The sequence below is a fragment of the Macrotis lagotis genome, chromosome X (genome assembly GCF_037893015.1).
Source record: "Macrotis lagotis isolate mMagLag1 chromosome X, bilby.v1.9.chrom.fasta, whole genome shotgun sequence".
Classification (NCBI taxonomy): Eukaryota; Metazoa; Chordata; class Mammalia; order Peramelemorphia; family Peramelidae; genus Macrotis; species Macrotis lagotis.
In genome coordinates, this window is record NC_133666.1 from 375564552 (window position 1) to 375585664 (window position 21113).

Here is a 21113-nt window from a genome sequence, read left to right on the forward strand (position 1 = left end):
AACACAGTGTAAATTCATTCAGGTTAAGGACTGCCTTTCTTTTTGATTTCCTTTATTACTATCTTATTAACACAGTGTAAATTCATTCAGGTTAAGGACTGCCTTTCTTTTTGATTTCCTTTATTACTATCTTATTAACACAGTGTAAATTCATTCAGGTTAAGGACTGCCTTTCTTTTTGATTTCCTTTATTACTATCTTATTAACACAGTGTAAATTCATTCAGGTTAAGGACTGCCTTTCTTTTTGATTTCCTTTATTACTATCTTATTAACACAGTGTTTGAATTTTTGTTTATTTATTTTTTATAATTTTATGATCTTTATTTGAGTAGCATCTTTATTCATTTATTTTTCATCCATATGCACATATATGCTTTTTATTTGAGAAATTCACTTTATTTTTTATTCTCATTTTGTACAAATTTTTTTTTACATTAATAAAATATTCTTGTTTAAGAGTAAACAAAATACACCCTCCCACACCATGAATATAGACTTGCTTGAGTAATAAAGTAAAGGGGAGAGAAAAAAAATTAAAATAAAAAAAATAGTAATAATTGTAGGTATGGCCAGGTGGCACAATGGACAAAGCACCAGCCCTGGAGCCAGCACCACACGAGCCCACATCCACCCCCGTAGATCCAACAATTACACAGCCATGTGACATGCTAGCCTCCTGATCCCCACTGCCCTGCAAAAACCAAAAAGAAGAAAAAAAAAGACCAAAATAAAATAAAATAGTAATAATAGTAGGGGTGGCTGGGTGGCAGACAGAGCATTGGCCCTTGAGCCAGGAGGACCTGGGTCCAAAGCCGGCCCCAGACACCCAAAGATCACCCTGCTATGTGGCCCCAGGCAGGCCATCCAGCCCCACTTGCCATGAACCGTCCCCCAAATAATAATAACAAAAAATGTGCTTGAGTCTTTGTTCCAACACCAACAACTCTGTCATGGGTGGATCTCATTCTTTATGTAGGTCCATCACAAAGTTACGTCCATATTTTTCCACTATTGCCATTGCTGATCGCAACTCCCTCCTTTCTTGTTTCTCCACTACCATGTACTCTATGTTCTCTTTCCTTTCACTCTGACTCTGCTGTAGGGTCGTTGATTGGTTCAACAGACAGATCCCTGGTCCTGGGGCCAAGAAGCCCTGAGCCCCCATACCACCCCCTAGGCCCAGAATCTGCCTGGCCCCATGGTCCTGGACAGGCCATCCAATCCCAGCCCCTTGCAAGAAGTAAAAAAAAAAATGTGTTATATCTGACCACTCTACCCCCCATGGTCCATCCTTTCCTCCATTACTCACATGCCCACCCCTTCCCCCTGCTCCCCCCTCCTTCTTACTCCATATCATTTCAATAGTTCATTGTAATAAAAAAAATCTTACGTGAAATATTTTGGACTATTCCCCCTCTCATTTTTCTCTCTCCCATTCCATTTTCCTTTTTTTTTTCTATTGACTCCATTTTCACTCCATATTTTATCTTCGAATTCACCTTTCTCCTGTGCTTCAACTATAAATGCTCCCTCTACCTACTCTATTAACTGAGGAGGTTCATATGAGTATTATCAGTGTCATTTTTATTTGCAGGAACACATGCAGCTCATCCTCATTAAGTCCCTCATATTTTCCCCCTCTCCTCCAATCTCCATGCTTCACCTGAGTCTTGTATCTGAAGATCAAAGATTATGTTCAGCTCTGGCCATTCCGAAAAGGAACCTTTGAAATTCCCCTGGTTCATTGAAAGTCCATCTTTTTCCCCCTAGAAGAGGACATTAAGCCTTGCCGGGTAGTTCATTCTTGGCTGCATTCTAAGCTCTTTTGCCTTCTGGTATATTGTATTCCAAGCCCTAGGACCTTCCAGTGTAGTTACTGCTAAGTCCTGTGTGATCCTGACTGCAGCTCCATGATATTTTAACTGTGTCCTGGCTGCTTGTAATATTTTCTCTTTAACTTGGGAGTTCTGGAACTTGGCTATAATATTCCTAGGGGTTGGTTTTTGGGGATCTCTTTCTTGGGGGCATCAGTGGATTCTCTCCATTTCTATTTTGCCCTCTGCTTCTAGAATATCAGGGCAATTTTCCTGTAGTAATTCTTTGAAAATGATGTAACGGCTCTTTTCCTGATCATGACTTTCAGGTATTCCAATAATTTTTAAATTATCTTTCCTAAGTCTGTTTTCCATATCAGTTATTATTTCAATGAGATATTTCACATTTTATTTTAATTTTTAGTTTTTTGGGTTTTGAAGTATTGATTCCTGATTTCTCATAAATTCATCAATCTCCCTGAATTCTATTCTTTGTCTGAAGGATTTGTTCTCCTCAGAGAGTTTTCTTATTTCTTTTTCCATCTGGCCAATTTTGCTTTTTAAAGCATTCTTCTCCACCATAACTTTTTGAACTGTTTTATCCATTTGACCTAAGCTGGTTTTTCACATGCTATTTTCTTCAGCATTTTTTGGATTTCCTTGAGTAAGCTGCTTACTTCATTTTCTTGTTTTTCTTGCATCTCTCTCCTTTCTTTTCCCAGTTTTTCTTCTAACTCCTTCATTTTATTTTCAAAGTCTTTTTTGAGCTCTTTCGTAGCCTGAGCCAAATTTCTGTTTTTCTTGGAGTCTTTAGATGCAGGAGCTTGTGCTTCCTCATCTTCACACTGAGTGTTGTGATCTTTCTTTGCCTCATTTGCAAAATATTTCTCAATGATCCTCCTCTTGTTTCTCTGCTTGCTCATTTTCCCAGCCTGGGCCTGGTTTGAGGTGCTTCCTGAGCTTTTGCGACATTCCCAGAAGGTTCTCAGTTTGTGAGGCTCTGTCCTCCCTCCTGGTCTGTGAATGACCATAAATGCCCCCCTCATCCATGGTGCTGAGGTGGGGAGGGGCCTGCTGTTCCATTGGGGGGGGGCTAGACTGTGATGAGGATCTGAATGCGTTCAGAGCCCCAGAGTGCTGTTCCAGAAGCAGAGGACAGAGCTCTGCAGTCTCTCTCTCTCTTCACTCCCCTCCCTCAGCTCAATGGGCTCATGCCCTGGAGGCTTCTGCTTACCCGCTCCATCTGCTTCTGTTTCCTGGATGTGGGCTGGGGAAAGACCATGATGCTCCCTGTGTGCCCTGAGGGCTGGGCCCCAGGTGCTCCCTCTGGCAGAGGTCCCCTGCTGGTCCCCCACTTTGTGACGCAGTGCTCCCGGGGCTGTAGCTCTGGAGACTCCCCTGCTGCTGTGAGCTGCGTCTACTAGCACCCTGGTGCTGCCTCCGGGAGGCTGAAGTTCTTTCGCTCTGGCACGCCACCCCTCTTGCGGCTGCCCCTCCAATCCCAGGGAGCAGAGCCTTTCTGCTCTTTTCCAGGTAACCATGAGAAGGAGAACTGCCTCTCAGAACCCTTTGTGGGTTCTGTCTCTTGAAAGTTTAGTTAGTGTCCTTAGTTTAGAAGTTTTATCAGAGAGGGCCTAAGACTGGACCCTTTCTTGTCGCTATATTGGCTCTGCACCCCCCCCCCCCCAGTGCTTGACTTTTTAAAAAGTGTTTAATAAATACATGTTGATTTGGTTTGACTACATAATACACTGATATTTTATGTAATTAATAAAGCAAAATTTTTCTATGTGCTTCAATAATTTAAAATTCCATTTGTTTTATTGAGTATTATAGAAACCTACAACATAACCTTTCTATGGATTAATCTACAGTTCTTATGAGTAGATAATGCAAAATCAATGAATCAATTTGCTGACCAATTTTGGGGTTATGCCTCTGGCATATATTAACTTTGAGGTTATCAGTAATTCTTTAGAGTTTCCAGGACTTATAGATATTTAGTAAAATCATAATTTACATAAAAATTAAAATCTGAATAAATTTAAGAAGATTCCACATAAAACAGTCTCAACTATCCATTTTACTTGCAAATTACCAAAAATATTGCAATATATATATATATACATATATATTTAAATTAAAAAATGTGTTGCTAGATATCTACCAGAAACGATGTGTAGCTTTAGATAAGATTTTTAATCACAACATATCTTAGGATGTTGTTTGCTTTATAAAATAACATTTCATACCTTAATACACCCAGGTAGAATATGGAATACTCTCAGGAAAACTCAAGTTTGGTCAGATTTTTATATATATTATATGCCTCATAATCACTTAATTCAACAAGAATGAGTCTATGAGAAATTACTTCTAAAAATGAAAAAGCAAATATTTAAATATAAACAAAGAAATTCCAAGTGAATATATGAATTGAGAGTGAATATATGAAATGGAATACTTTTAAATAATTAGATAATTAAAATAATTTTATCCCTCTCTCCTCCTCCCTTGAAGGAAGATGTGAGGTATGATAAAAATGTATGCCTATATTTATGTATCTTCTTAGAACCTTTCAACAATATTATGCAACCCCATATTATTTAGCAGTATTAAAAGTGAATTTTTATCACTTCACCCCTTTTTTCTGTAATTGCTATTTTGATATATAAACTCATGCATGAACTGGAAAGCCAATCAATATTTCAGGTTATAGCTCCCTTCAATGTCTTCTCTCCTCCATTGTTTCGTTACCAAAACAATCAACTGCTAATGAAGAGTACTATATATCAGATTAAGGAATCTTTTCCCTGATGTAATCTAATATATGATATGTGTGTATTAGAATATAAATATTTGGAGCAGCTAGGTGGTGCACTGGACAGAGCACCAGCCATGGAGTCAGGCAGACCTGAGGTCAAATTCCACTTCAGACACTTAATAATTGCCTGTTTGACTTTGGGTAAGTCACTTTACCCCATTGCCTTGAAAAAAAAAGAATATACATACATATATATGTGTGTATATATATATATATATATATATATATATATATATATATATATATATATATATACACACATATATCCCTTCTATATTTAATGAAAAATATTTTGTTTATAAACATATTTTTCTTTGCAAATTCAATCAATATTCATTTCTTGATACCTGCTATATTCCAGGCACTATACTGAGATACAAGTACAACAAAAGAAAGATAGTACCTTTTCTCAAGGAAAAACAACATACAAAAGAAATATGAAGAATAGTGGGTCCTGGAGAAAGACAAGAGTGTGGAAGATAAGGCGCTCTGAAAATTCTCAAGGTACTGCATCCAGATAAGAATTAGGGAGATGTCTTAGCTGAATTCATTTGAATGTATTTTTATAGTTTCTGGTCTCACCGTCCAATATGAAAGACAGAGGGAAATTATGACTTGGAGTTTCAATACTGATGACATCTTATAAAATGATGAAATTAGCCCAATAATGAGTTTCATAGGGAGTAGTAGAGATGTCAGTGAAAGCTGGCCCAAAGTAACAAAAACAAGTAATGTCAGGAGGAAAAGTCAGCTGTAACAGTTATATTATTGTCTTTTTTTTTTCTTTTTATTGGTGAATTATGGACAGTACAACCCAAATTTTGAATGATACATCTTTCCATCAACTATTTTAGAGCACATTATATTCTGAGTGAATAACCTCCAGTAAAATCTTCTTTCTTTTGAGCTAACTAGTTTAGTATCTAAAGAAAAGTTATTCAAAAATAGTACAATCTGAATGTGGAAGATAGAGCCAGTTGAGTCTCTCATAGCCTTGAAGTTCATAGCTGATAGCTTGGTTATAACTCTTTGTGTAACAGAGAATTATTGTAGGTATAAGTGAATAAGGTTCTTGAGTGCAAATACAATTTCATATTTATATCTTTTACCTTAGACATCTTATCCTTATTGTTTATTGACTAATTGAGCAGGGCAGTAAGGCATTTAATATGTTGAGTTATCTTGTAGATGATGTTGAGACATTTACTTAATCAAGACCCTAAATAGACTGGGAAATTGGCAATTGAGAGTAACTGTCTAATTGAGATGTGAATAGGAGTAATATAGAGATAAATTATATTGCTGCTATTATGACTATAAGCAACATGCTAAAGACATTCTGATTGGATCATTTCTGGGAAAAATAATGAATCAGGGGCAGCTAGGTGGCATAGTGGATAAAGCACCGGCCTTGGAGTCAAGAGTACCTGGGTTCAAATCCAGTCTCAGACTCTTAATAATTACCTAGCTATGTGGCCATGGGCAAGCCACTTAACCCCATTTGCCTTACAAAAATCTAAGAAAACAAAAACAAAAAAAATAATGAACCAGACTTATAATTACTTTTATGTACCTATCTATAGTAATTAATGTATGTAGACTTCTACCAATGCAAACTAGCACCTATTCTCAACATATTTATAGCCAATTGTCTGAAGCATGGAGGAAATAAGTGTTTTTCATACAGTCAAATAACTTATATATGTAAGAGTTAGGACTAGACCTCACATTTTTCTAACTCCAAACCCAGTATTTCATCCACTCAATGTTATGTCATCCCTCTCTCTCTCTTCTGAAATATTGGATAATTGAATAACAATTACATGTAGACAGGAAGGATAAAGAACTATTTTCATAAGAAGAGAGAAATGGTTTTGCTTATGAAAAAACCCTCATATATAAGATTTTGTGAATATGTTGTATTTATGAATTTTCAGGCTTTAAATTTCTAATTACCTTAACATAACTGAGTGATATCATTGAAGCAAATCCCTAGGTTATTGTTTTAATGTGTGAGGCAACAAGTGATCTTACTATAAAATGAAATTAAAGGATTCCGTAAGAGATTCATTTTGAACTATCACAGTAGAGATAGAAAAGTAATGATGAAGAATGTTGGTTTTGGGGGCAGAAAATCCTGAATTATTATCCTGCATCAAACAAATACTGATTAGTTATCCTGTTCCCTGTTTCTCTTGATGCTCTAGGTAACTCCCTATGGGAAATAAGTTATAGATCTTTATAATGACCTCATGTAAAATTCCCTACATTCAGTAAATAAGTAAAACCCAAATTCAGTTTCTGTCTTCTCTAAACATAGAAAATACAGAGAGAGAGAGAGAGAGAGAGAGAGAGAGAGAGAGAGAGAGAGAGAGAGCTTACTTCTTTTGTCATAAACTGCCTTCATGATGAATAACATGTTGAATAGAAAATGTAGCATCATTACATGAAGCTTAGAATACAACTGGATATTTTAAAAGGCAACAAACATTGAACAATTATATGAATACTGTGTAGTAGAGGAAAAAATAACACCTGTCCATCTACTTCTTTTATTGCCACCATAAACATAGTTATGAACTCTGACAAATGAATTCTTTGAACAAGAAAAATTTGATAAGTACCATGTTGCTTTTTAAATTTTCTCTCGGACTTCTAGTGTGAACAAAGAAAGCAAGGTTACCTTTTATATAAATTTAAACCAGAAACAATGACCTGTGGTATCTAAAAGCTTAAACCAAATTACTTGTGCTAGCTGTTGTCTGAACAAGAACTGTTGGTTCTTGTCTTTTCATTATCAAATAGCATAACTGTGCTAGACATAAGTTACAGTGTGTCAAATTGTGATTGATCAGAAAAATATGAACTCAAAATGCTCTACCAGATGTAGGACACAATAGTCCATGTGAACATCTTGGATGTTTACTCAAAACTAATGTATCTCATGTTTCGTTTGAGCTAATGAGATACTGCTTTGCTCTCAGAGCATTGCAACCTCAGTGATGAGTGCATATCATGCTAGGGAGTCCAATGCCAGTGTCTTCCATGCTGTACAATCATTTCTAAAGTTCTTCAATGAGACATTCAGGATTTCCCTGTAGCACTTCGTCTGAGTTCTCCATAAAACAACCTTTGTGTCAAACATACTTCTGTCATTTAAACAATTTGCCCAGGACATCTTAGTTGCACTTGGTTGTTATATTGAAATGCTAGACAGTTTAGCTCCTGAAAGGACCTTAGTCTCTGGTATCTCCCCTGCCAGGTGAAATTTCAGAATTTTCCTAAGATAATTGAAATGGAAGCAATTTTGTTCCCTGACAAGGCTCTGGAATACTGTCCAGGTTTCATAAGTATACAGCAATGAAGTAATCACAATATCTCTGCAAAGCTTCAGTTTGATAGTCAATCTTATACCTATTCTCTCCAATACTTTTTATTCAGAGCCACCCTAATATTTAGCAACTCTGGAAATGTGTGTGTCAACCTTATTTTCAATGTGTACCACCTTGGAAAGAATACTGCTGAAGTAATTGAAATTATCCACGGTATTCAGAACTTCTTCATTTGCTGTAATTGATGGCTCTACATATGGATGGTGTGGTGCTAGCTGATGGAGCAACTGGGTTTTCTTAGTGCTATTTGTAGGGACAAATTAAGCCCAAGCAGCAGATAATTCACCCATAGTTTTTTGTATCTCAGTTTCAGAGGCAACATTGAGTACACAATTATCTTCAAAGGATCATGCACCAACATTCCTTCCTCTTTGGCCTTGACTTGTAGCCTTTTCAAATTGAAGAATTTATCATCAATGTAGTAACTGGCCTTGATGATATGTTCATCATCTGTGCAGATATTTGATAACATGCCTGCAAACATCCTACTAAAAAGTGTGGGAACAAGGACACAACTTTGTTTCTATTCATTGGCAACCGGGAAATCTCAAGAATATTATCCACTATCCAGAACCTTGACAAGCATGCCTTCATAAAACTATAGACAATAATAAAGAACTCTGATCAACCCCCATAAGCACACAACAACTGATGGTATCAAAGGTTCCCTCATGTATAATTTGTTTATAGACCTCTGTTCTTCTCCTGGAATTTTTCTTGGATTTGTTAGCAGCAAATGACCTATCAACTGTTTCTCCTCCTTTTCTGAACCAACACTGACTCAGAGGGTGGTGATCATCTGCCAGGTAAAGGATTAATCTATTGAAGATTCTGGCAAGAATCTTATCAGCAATGCTTAAAAGTGAAATTTTCCTGAAATTGTAACAGAACACTTTATTCCCTTTACCTTTATAGAGGTGGACAATGGAGGCATACTTGAATTCCTGTGGAAAGTCTCTACCTCCTATATTATCTGTAAAATTTCAGTCAGTTTATGTATGAGCAATGGATCCCCCACATTGTAAATCTCAAATGAAATAGAATCAGCACCAAGTGTTTTATCTTATGGAAGGAGGCTAATGACATTCAAACCTTCTTTGTTGGAGCTTTTGGTAGGGACAGATTGATTTTAACTTGGGGTCAATGGCTTCTGCATCGATTAATGATGGTCTGTTAATAATACTATAGAAGTGTTCAGCTCATCTCACTAAGATCATGTCCTGTCAATAATCACTGTGGTTCCAGCAACACTGAGCAGTTGAGATGCACCATACGAATTTGACTCATAAGTGTCCTGTAGGGCATCATAAAAGCACTTCGGTTTCTTATAAACATAACTGCATGAATTTGAAATTAATTTGATTTCTTACTAAGACAAGAATTCTGCATCATTCCAAGCTTCAATTGTACTTTACTTTTAATGGAAATAAATTCTGCCTTCTTAGAAATGAATGAACTATCTTGCTGGTAATGCTAATTGAGTTCTCATTTTTCATTTAGCAGCTTCTGTATTTCCAAGCATTTTCATCAAACTAGTCCTATTGTTGAATGCTTTGACCCAGATGAGCAAATGCAATACGCACAGCAAATCTCTAAAAGATGTGCACTCTTTTTTCTGCTCCACTCTTGTCAACTGATTACTGGCTCTACTTTACCTCCAAGTTAGCAACAAACTCTTCTTATTCAGAGAAGCACTCTAATCTCTTGACTCTAATTCTTCTAGTAATTATTTTACCCAGTGGCCACTGCTTCTGTTGAATGTGAATATTTAGCTTGGAGATAATGGATCGATGATCATTTCAGCACTATGCACTACACATTGGCTTTGTTATTCCCGGTCCCTGTTTGTCTTCTTAAAATAACATAACTGAATTGCATAAAATTACATAATAGAAAGATAATGTTTGTGATGAGACCATCATGAGATGTACAAGTCTTCAGGTGACCTTTGCTATTGGTGTTTCCAACTACATTCCTCCCAAGGAGTCCCTGCCATGTCTGGAAGACTGAGCCTACTCTAATATTAAAGCCATTCAGAATTTTAAGCTTGTTTTCTTTTGGTAAATTCATGATAAGGGTCTCCAAGTCTTCATAAAAATTCTTTTTGACTTCAGAAGATTTCATCATGGTAGGACCATGGGTACTAATGGTGGAGACATGGTGTTTTTATTTCAACAGGCAATCTCATTGTCATAAGACTGTCATTCACTCTTGGGTAGACATATAAGTTTGTTGACTACATTAGTTTTGATTATTAATCATTCAAACTCACCTCTTTGTGAACCCATTTGAAGTTTTCTTGGCACTGATTCTGGAGTGTTTTTCTATTTCTTTCTTCAACTCATTTTCCAGATGAGGAAAGTGAGGTAAACAGACTTAAATTTATTGGCCAGGGTCACAAAAATAGTTCATATCCAATACCATATTTTAACTTAGGTCTTCTTAATGCACAATCGAAGGTGGCTAGGTTGTGCAGTGTATAGAATATTGGCCCTGTAGTCAGGAGGAAAGGGGTTCAAATCCATCCTCAGACACTCGAAGTTTTATTAGCTGCATGACCTTGAGGAAGTCACTCTGCACTTATTGCCTCATATCCATGACTATTTCTGGTCTTCCTAATTCATATCTAACCTCTGGAACCAGATGGATCTGGAGGAGAAAGAGAGGCTGGATGATTTAACCCAGCACCCACTCACTCAGATACAATTCTTGTGATTGTCATGGCATTACTTCCCCTGATGTGATGGTGTCCTTCAAGAATGATGGTTAACATCACCTCATCATTTTGATTGAAAAACCTACCCCTAATTCACGTCCTTTAACTGCAGTGACTCAGGGAAATCATGTATCCACTTCTGACTTCATAAGCTGCCACACTTGTTTCAATCAGGGCTGCTATTTGGATATATAACCTACTGAGTTTTCTTATAACAAGTTCTGTTCCTCTTTCAAGTGGATTGGATCTATGTGTTGTCTATGATAATGTGCACATTCCATCTTCTGATGGTGAGTGCAATCTTCTTTGAAAAAAAATTTGGCAGATTTTTTTATATCATAACCAACAGGGGTCTTGGGGAGGGGAAGGAGGAACCACCATCCAAGTTAATCCTTCCAGGGTTGGATGAGCAAACAGTTTTTAGACTACCTTTTCTAATCCCTTCCTCACACCAGGAGGTGAGCAGTGCAATCTTTTAAAGGGTTGCTCTGTCAACAATGTGCCTGCCAAAACCCATTACTACTTTCTCTGAGGAAATGATCCTATGATCTCTGTCACCTGTATGTAGTTCTCAGTGTATGTGCACCAGCTGCCTGTCATCACAGAACTTTGAGTTAAAAATAGTAAGGTGGTATGGGTAATGTCTTTTGATTATTGTGTAAATTGAATTTTTGAAATACCATTGCATTAAGTGTTCAGCCTCACTCTGTCTTCAAAGGTCATCATTATCCAGTGGCAAGACAGAATCAAGGCAACAGGTGATGGCTCTATATGCGTTCTTTGGTGTTTTTAAAGTCTAAATGAGCTCTTAATTATTCCATATTCCCTGCTTCAGCTGTCTTCATGACCATTGAAATGAATTGTTCTCATCCACCCATTCCACCAGTGGAATATTTCATAGCTTGGGGTAGAAATACCTTCTAATACACTGATGGGTATCTGACCCGTCAATTATTCTCAACCTGCTTAAGCCTATTTGTTGAAATGGTTTACCAGGATGTGGCCACTTCTTGAAATCATAGGTGAAAGGAATGTGGCTCAGGTGGCTATAAAAGGTGTAAAGCCATACTGAAAAGGACCTGCTAACCCTTACACTGGAAGTGTTAACATACCCTATATCACTCAATAATTTTAAAAATGAATTAGATATCCATGTGCCCTCTTGTTTAGGATCTTATACAAAAGAATTTATCAACTGCTTCACAAAGAAGACATTTAATATGATTTATATCAGCATTAGTAGTCTACTCTTCCAAAGTATATATATTACTGTGCTTTCCTTCAGGTATTGTCTCATGATACTAAATTCTTTTCTAGGTTATCTAAGTTATGTAACTATGTCATGCTGTTGCTGTGTTGTTTTTCATCCATTCAAAGAAGACCATGAAATCAGGGCTGATGCCTTGACCTTAATTTGAATTAGATATGAGTAGTAGAGTTACAGAAAGTCATCACTCTCTCATGCTAAGAGGTTTGTAGTGATACTAAGCTTTTAGAAAAATAGTAAATGAGAGTCCAGATCAGGTAGGGAACCTTAGAATGAATTATGGCTGAGTATCAACATATGCTGGAGAAGCAATTTAGTTTTATAAGTATTGTATCATAATAAAATAGTCAATGAAAGCTCTACGTACTTTCATTCTGGTTGTTTGGCCTTTCTGTCCCCACAGAAGTTACATTTAAGTTTTACTGAGTAAATTGACTACATTTCAGACACACAAAAGTTACACCTAATGTCAGTTATACTTCATCTTGGATGGAATTGTATTAAAAACTGAGGGCAACAGCCTTAATTGAAGCAACTCCTCTCCAAAAGTCCAGAGATCTAGTACAACTGTACTTGACTGGTTACAGACTATACAAATACTGAGGGCAACTAGGATGTCAGTTTCTGATTAATATAAATTAGATATTATTATCCTTTGCATATTGGTGGCAAACACACAAAATCTATTTCTCAGTGTTCTACATCAATAGAAGTACATATATTAAAATAGGTAAGTAGAATTTATATTATTATGAGATATTCAATTTAATTTAGTTTGACATAAATCTATCATCGCCACCTGAAGCTTTACCACATTTGAGTGTAAATAACACTGGATCCTAACTTGCTCTATTTTTCCACTGACATATCAAATTAACAATTCAATAGCTTTCAATATATTCTGTGAAGGAAAATTAAAATTCAAAATCTAAAACAAAAAGAAAAATAAAAGCAGTTAGAGATTTTCTCCATGTTTAGCCAAAGAAAATAAAGTCCTAATGGATACAGAACTTTTACCTGTAAGAGGTGAACAAAATGATAAGGATCATTTAATTTCAATTAAGAAGAAAACTCTAGATTTTAGACATTGTTTTAGTTTAACCTTAAAATTATATTTCAAGATTATAAGCTATAATATATACTATGATTTCAATTAGAATATATTTTATACAAAATATCTACATTCATACTTTCTAAAATGTCCATTTTTTGTACACTGATCTTATGAGCTCTTAAGTTTTAATATTTTTGCTCCCAATCAAGTCCATGAGACATCTTGATTAAAAATTTATGAAAATAATTGTGCAAAAATGAATATACACATACACACAGTATAAAGTGCATATAAATATGGACATAGATATAAATGCACATGTATAATACATGCAAATATGTATATAAATATATGTAAACACATATACATATAATAGCAAGCCATTCCAGTATCCTTGCCAAGAAAACCCCAAGTGTAATCACAGAGAGTTGGACACAAGTCAAATGACTCTATAATAACAAATTATACATATATTATACCCAAACACACAATTATACATATATGTCTAGATGACTAAAGTGACTGCTAGGTGGATCTGGCACATAGAATCTAAGGAATCTGGACAATAGTTGCAGGTTTATACCAGCTTTAAATTGCTAGCAATGCCAATCAGACATTTAATTCTTATGAAGTAAAAATCAGTTCAAGTTAATTTCTGGTTAATCATTTGCCTTTTCTACAAACAATTTTTTTATTTTCTTTAGTTTGTGTTTCCTTGCTTCTGGCTAATTTTGTTGCCTCTTATTTAAACAATTTTCCAATAACAAATTGTGGGATTGATCTAAATATGACTTAAATGGATATCTTATGATTATTATTTTTATGTCTCACCCATACAAACATATATATCCAATAATCTTCCAGATAGTATCAGTTTGTATTGATTATAAGTCATCTTCTTGATTGCCTTCTTCCTTTTTCTATTTTTATGCCATTTGGGCTAACTGCTTGGTGCAGCATTTCTTTTGTAAAAGGTCATATATAGCCTCCAAAAATTTTTCAATTTTCTTTTAACAGATAAATTAATTTACAAAATCCTACTGAGTTTTGACATCCATTATTTCAGACTTTGAAACATTTGTAAAATATGTTTCAGATTACAAATAAAGAAGATACTCTGGAGTATTTTGAGGCAAGGAAATGAGGCCTGGTTCTTTTAGCCTACCTTAATAGAACAAAAATATCCAAGAAAATTGGAAAGGATTTTATATGTCTGCTGGGTCTAATGACCAATGACTAACTTGCCAAAGGTTTATGCAGCTTATGATAAGAAGATTTATGATTAGATAAAAAAATTTGTCACTCACATCAATACATGAAATGTGTTTTAAAATACATAGGCCTATGTAGAAAATTTGGAAGACATATGGGATTATATATTTGGAGAAAGTTCCTTCTATATTGCCTAGTGGAATCCTTACTTATATTTGAAGAAAGTGAGGGACAGATCAGTGAAATGGTTTATTATGTTGGTTTAAACCAGCAGAAATTTAAATTATACTTTAGTCCTTTTATTTTAAATCCTGGAATGCTTATACTGAGATGTGATAGACTCATAATGCTCCTTTTGTGGTAGGTACTATTCATTATTTTTAAAATCGTGAGGAATAGAAAAAAATTATGTTAATTGAGAAAAGTATGATGCTACTTCTGCCTCCAAGCAAATACTCTTGTTGGAAAAGGAAGGTTGATAGACATGAAACAATTAGGGGAAAAATATTTGAATAAAACTTTCAGGTATTTAAAGGACTATATATTTTACTTCATTGGATTCTCACAACAGCTCTGTGATTTAGGTACTACTGTTGTGTTGTTCCTATTTTACTAGGGAAATACACTGAGGCTCAGAGAAGTTCAATAATTTTCCAAGTAACATAATTATATAAAAATTTGTAGCAAAAATTGATTTTAGATCTCCCCAGTTGTACATCTTGTGCTCTTTTCATTGTGACACCTAACTGCCAAAAATAGACAATACAAATCAGAAGGTAGTCAGGTACCAAAATGCATGATAGATTAGGTGCTGTGATAAGGTCTGTTCATGCTATCCTTGAGGGTCTTGTTGAATGCTGTAATTCAGTTATTAAACCTATTATTACATTTATTATTTATATTATTACATTTTCTCTCAGCAATGGTTTACTTCTATTGACAAATGGTAAACAATATAATGGATACATTCTTTTATACCTGGAATCTGAAGTAATTGTTTCCTTCTACTTAATAAGAAGAAATGTTGACAAAGATGCTTGAAAATATTTTCAAAAGTAAACAATTGTTGGTGATTTTATGTAATTTGTTACTCTGGTTGTCTTGCATGAAAATCCTCCATCTATGGTATAGTCAAGACTTCACCAAACAATGGCTCCAGTTCAATTCTGAGGAAGAGACTGGGGATTTTCAGATTGATTATATAATTAAATTAACAATCAACATTTTACCCCTGAAAGCCACTGATACAGTCTTTCCAAATCTCATCCACAAGTGTTTGGGTTGGCTTTATACTGAATTTTAATAAATTCTGAATTATCTTAAATATAAAGTTAGGAGAGACATATTTCACATAATATATGACTCAAATGAATCCAATTACACCTGTATTTATCTTCCAAATGATGTTACACAAAATGGCATTTATGATTTTAATACTATAATTTTATATGTTACAAAAATCTATTTCAAATATTTCATACCATTGGTTCTGCTATTTCAATTTAATTAAGTACCAGAGATTGTTAAAGCAAAAATTTGTTATTAGGTTTTGATTTACTCAAATTATTACATTTAAGAGCACATTATAATTTAGTTCAAATTCGGGTTCAACAATTTCAGATGGAATGCACAACTTATTAATTGACTCATAAACTATGGACATGTTCATTATATATTGACTTAAAAGTCAAGTAAAACAATTTTTGTACTCAATTCTCCCACTTAAACAAAGCCAAACATCCTCTCAACATGCTTAAATCATATTTCATTTTATATATTTTGGTTATGGTTAAAAACCCCAGCCATCTAGTATCTTTTATATGTTCCCTGAAACTTTTAAATATTATTTATTTCAAAAGCTTCCAAAACAATTATTCAGAATACATAGTTTAAGGAAAAGGTTCTTATGCAACTACATTTCAGATTGTATTCCAACCATTGTATATATATTCTTTTTTTTTCATTTAGGCACCTATTATTGTTAAAGAAATACAACAAATTACTTTTCCAGTTTTATGCAGTAATTTTAAAACTAATGTGATCCTCCATTTTTTCTTTCACTTTCATTTATGTATCACATTATTTTTCTTGATTTGTCACAATTCATGTATTCTTTAAATTATGGAGGCACCAAAATTGTTTAAAAGGGTCCTAGCAATTGCAAAAACTTAACCAGATTTGTTTGAAGTAACAATCATTAAATACCTAGCAAAAGTAGCAACAAAACATTTCAAGCTACTTTCTTAAGAAAGATCACCTTATATTGTAAGGTGCAAGACATTTCCTAAGATTCAAATATATAAATCTATGATAAAAGGAATAGGAGAATCATATAATATATAGCAAGGTTTATAGTGTAATGGTATAAATTCCAATTCAAAAAATTGTATTTACATTGATCACTGATTAATTTTAAGCTGCAAAATCTTAAATATCAAATTGGATCTCCAATGTAATTCCATTTTCTTTTGAATTTCACAAAAGAATCACAGAAGATTTTTCCCTTTTCTCATGAATCATGAAAGAGTTAAATGACAATAATTCTGAACTCTTGAAACTTTTCACTGGCATAATACCCAAATCTGTTTCTCTATAATCAGTTATTTGACCTTCTTCTCTAGTTGGAAAACAATAAATCCAGAGATAGGGCATTTGGAGGGATTGAGCTATGAGGTGATAATGGAAAGAACAATATTCCAGTTCACATGTAAAGAGAAAAAACAAAATCTTTCGAAAAACATAAATCAGCTATCTAGAAGTTAGGATTTTTCCAAACATCCCACTCCTAATTACCTGTTTCAACTATATATCTACTAAACTTTACTTTCTTGGTAACTTTCCCAAGTACATTAGGACTTCCCATAAAGACCCCAGGAAAGCTCAGTGGTAATTATAAAAATCAGATAAAGGAGTGAAGAGTTTTAGAAGAAGTTGCTGTCTAGACTTCCAGGGTGGAGTCAAGATGGTGGATTGAAACTTACATGCTCCCAGACCTTTTCCTTATCAAAGATACATGACGTTTCTGCACTGACATTAAAGATACAGATTCCATCAAGGAAAAGAGAAGATCGAAGAAGTTTTCAACAGTAGATATAATGGAAAATCTTCAGTAAATTCCTGTCTCTTTGAGGGAAAAGGGGAAGTAAAGTCCACCTAGGCAGTAGAACAGAAAAGGCAGCAGGAGGCTTTTAGCCATAGTGCAGTCCAGGCCACAAGAGCTTGACAGCAGCATTGGTCCCAGCAGTTAGATAGTAAACCATCAAGGAGGGGCCCAAACCCCAAACAATGACTGAACCCTGGGAACACAAGGACAAAAGACAGAACTGGGAACAAATCACTGCATAGTCAGAACCTGGACATAAAAGAGGAAATGAACCTCTGTATAGTCAAGATCTGGACTCCATAGGCAATATCTTGGTGAATGACAGGCAAAGGATTAGACCTCTGACCCTCATAAAAAGCTTGGATCTATACTTCCTATATCCCAGGAGCAGAGCTCAAATACTGAAGATGAGCAAAAAAAGCTAAAAGAGCACTCACTACAGAAAACTACTTTGCAGATAAAGATGATAACAATGCCATTTTGTAAGAAAAAATCAATGAAAAATTGCTTACAATTTAAATCTCATCTGAGTCTATGAATTGTACTCAAATCCAAAAACTCATAGAATAGTTTAAAAAAGAATTTAAAAACTAAGAGAGGAAGAAGAAAACAAAAAATATGAGTCATGCATGAAAATTATAAAAAAAAATTGTCCAAAGAAATCAACTTCTTTAAAAGCAAAAATAACCAATTGGGGAAAAAAGACTGTAACTCTTCAAAAAATAAAATTGACCAACTGGAAAAAGAAATAAAAAAGTTTGTTAAAAAAATAAAATTCTAGAAATTAGAATTGAACAAAAAGAAACTAATAAATTTATGATACTATAAAATTCCATCAAACAAAATGAAAAGACCAAAAAAATTGAAGAAACATTAAAATACATCTTAAGATAAGCAGGCAAGCCGGAAAATAGATCCAGAAGAGATAACCTTTGAGTCATCAGACTATCAAAATGTAGAACCAAAAAAAAAAAAAAAAAGAACCCAGAAAACATCATGCGAAAAATTATTAGGAAAAACTGTGCAAATCTGTTAGAAGAAGACAATGTAGCCATTGAAATAATACACAGAAACCCTCCAGAAAGAGACCCCCAGAATAAAAGTTCCAAGAATTGTTTTAGTTAAACTCCAGAATTTTCAAAGAAGAAAATGCTGCAAGAAAGAAAAAGGAAACAATTAAAATACAAAGGAAATACAATTATACTCACACAGCACTTATCAGCCTCAACAGAGGACCTGGCATACTATATATTGGAAGACAAAAGGCCTGTGACTACTACCCAGAATTTACTACTCTGCAAAATTTAGAATACACTTTTGGGGAAAAGATGGATGTTCAATGAAATAGAGGACTTTCAGAATTTCCTGAAAAGTTAAAGAGCAAAACCGAACAGAGAATTCCATTGTCAAATGCATGACTCAAGAGAAGCATAAAAAGATTGTGAAAAGGGGAAGAAAAAAGTGAAATAAAACAGACACATGTTAGTCAAGATTGCCAAATTGTATACAAACATACAAGGGAAAGTATAACACTTATAACTTTTGATATTTGTGTTTATTTTAAGACAATTAAAGGGTGCAATATAACTGATGAGATTGGAATTAGGGGATATAGGTATGGTTCTTCTTCTCTCTCTCCATTAAAGAGGACCATGATGACAACACTATGTTTGCAACAAAAAGCCCTGAAGAAAAGCAGAGGTATTAATTCTAAATTTAGGAGTCTCAGTTTTCTTTGAACAAATTTAATCCTGCTGTGCTCACAAAGTTTAGCACTTCTGATGAGGGCATCATAAGCTGGGCCATCCTGAATCAGTGTCTCCCATAATGTAGAATCAACTATAAAGCTCTAAAGTGAGACCTTCACATTGTCCCAGTACTTGTAGCACATTGAGATTATTATAGTTAATTAAATCAGGATCGGACTTAATCCAGACTTTACTCAACAAGGGGTTAACTATCCTGAGTGAGAAGGGCAGCTGGGAGAAAATATGTTTTTGTGGAGGACTACAAGTAGTACATGAAAAGATTAGATGTTGGATGATACTGTGACTCTCAAGGATTGTGTATCCTTGGAGGATACTTGAAAAGGGGGTAAATTAAAAAATGGTTATAATTTGGAGACATTCAAGACTTTTAATAAGTGTACTACTAATGAGAAAAGATGGAAGGGTAGTTACTTTGAGTAAATGAAGATTATCAGATAATCAAAGAATCAAGCAAGCAAGCTGCTATGGTTTTCAAATGAAGAAATTACAACCATATATAATCATATGTAAAAATCATATATAAAATAGGCAAAATAACAAGTAATTATCATTATTGACTAGAGAAATGTGAATTAAAACAACAATGAGGGATCAGTTCATACCTATTTGATTTGTTAAGGCAACAAAAAATGGAAAATGATCAATTTTGGAGAGATTGTGGGACGTTTGGGACATCAATGCCTTTATAGTATAGTTCTTAACTGATCTAATCATTCTGGAGAACAATATGGAACTTTGGCCAAATAACAATAACACAGTTCAAACCCATTGAGAAAGCAATTCCAATTTTTGAACTATATCCAGAAGAAATCATTAAAGTGGGAAAAATTCCACATATTCCAAAATATTCATAGAAGGCCTTTTTTAGTGCCAAAGAATTGGAAATTGAGGAGATGCAAATCAATTGGGAAATGGTTAGGAAAGTTATGGTATATATATATATATATATATATATATATATATATATATATATATGTATATATATATATATATATATATATATATATATAGTAAGCAATTAATGATTAGATGCTAGAGAATGGTGCAGTGAATTACAAATTCAATGCTGAGCAAAGGGAGCAGAACCAGGAGAACAATGAACACATTAACAACAACATTTTGAGATGATCAAATGTGATGGATGCAGTTCCTCTCAGCAGTTCAGAGAGTTATGACAACACTATTAAACTGCCTATGTACAATATTTTTAAATTATGTTTCATGGAAGGTCAAATATTGGTGATGAGAATCTAGAAATCATTACTGTACTCAGCTGAGGAAGAAGGGTACCATCCCCTTAATATACTCCTCAATTTCACACCAACAATTAATTCTTCTTTGTTGACTATTATTAAATTCAAAATAACAGTTCTTCACTTCCCCTTACTACCCCACACCATTTACTCTTCAAATTTTTAGAAGATAAAATTTTCATTAGGTGAATTAGAAAATCTTCTTGTCTGTTTGTGTGTGTGTGTGTGTGTGTGTGTGTGTGTGTGTGTGTGTGTGTGAGAGAGAGAGAGAGAGAGAGAGAGAGAGAGAGAGAGAGAGAGAGAGATAGTTACAATTCTGAATCTCACTGGTCTCTTTCCTTTCAGTCATGTCCAATTATTTGTGACTCCATTTGGGCTTTTCCTGGAAAAGATACTGAAGTGATGTGCCATTTCCTTCTCCAAGCTGAAATCTAGCTCTCCTTTATTATACTTCTAGGTCAGGCTTATATTCTCTTTCCTGAATTCCTTAACTAGTTCCCCTTTTTTGTTTTTGCTTATATTACTTTTTTGCCTTTTCTTTATAGTGCTCAGTTTCTCTTTCATGTTTTTTTTTCCCCAAATGTTCTCTCTTCAACTGATGGGTTCATTTGATTTGCAATGGAGGAGGGTACATGTCTTGCCATAAATAATCCCACATCCTTTGCTATGGCTGCAGGGAAAAGGAACACAAAGAACTGGAGAAAATC

At 34.5% G+C, this 21113-nt stretch overlaps 1 long non-coding RNA gene across 1 annotated transcript in view; it reads left to right on the plus strand.

The window, feature by feature from the left end:
- Positions 1 to 21113, plus strand: part of LOC141499568 (uncharacterized) — a 54213-nt gene that overhangs the window by 30610 nt on the left and 2490 nt on the right. The window contains exon 2 of the long non-coding RNA XR_012471720.1: positions 5002 to 5144. This is a non-coding gene — a long non-coding RNA (uncharacterized LOC141499568). The remainder of the gene's footprint in view (positions 1 to 5001; positions 5145 to 21113) is intronic.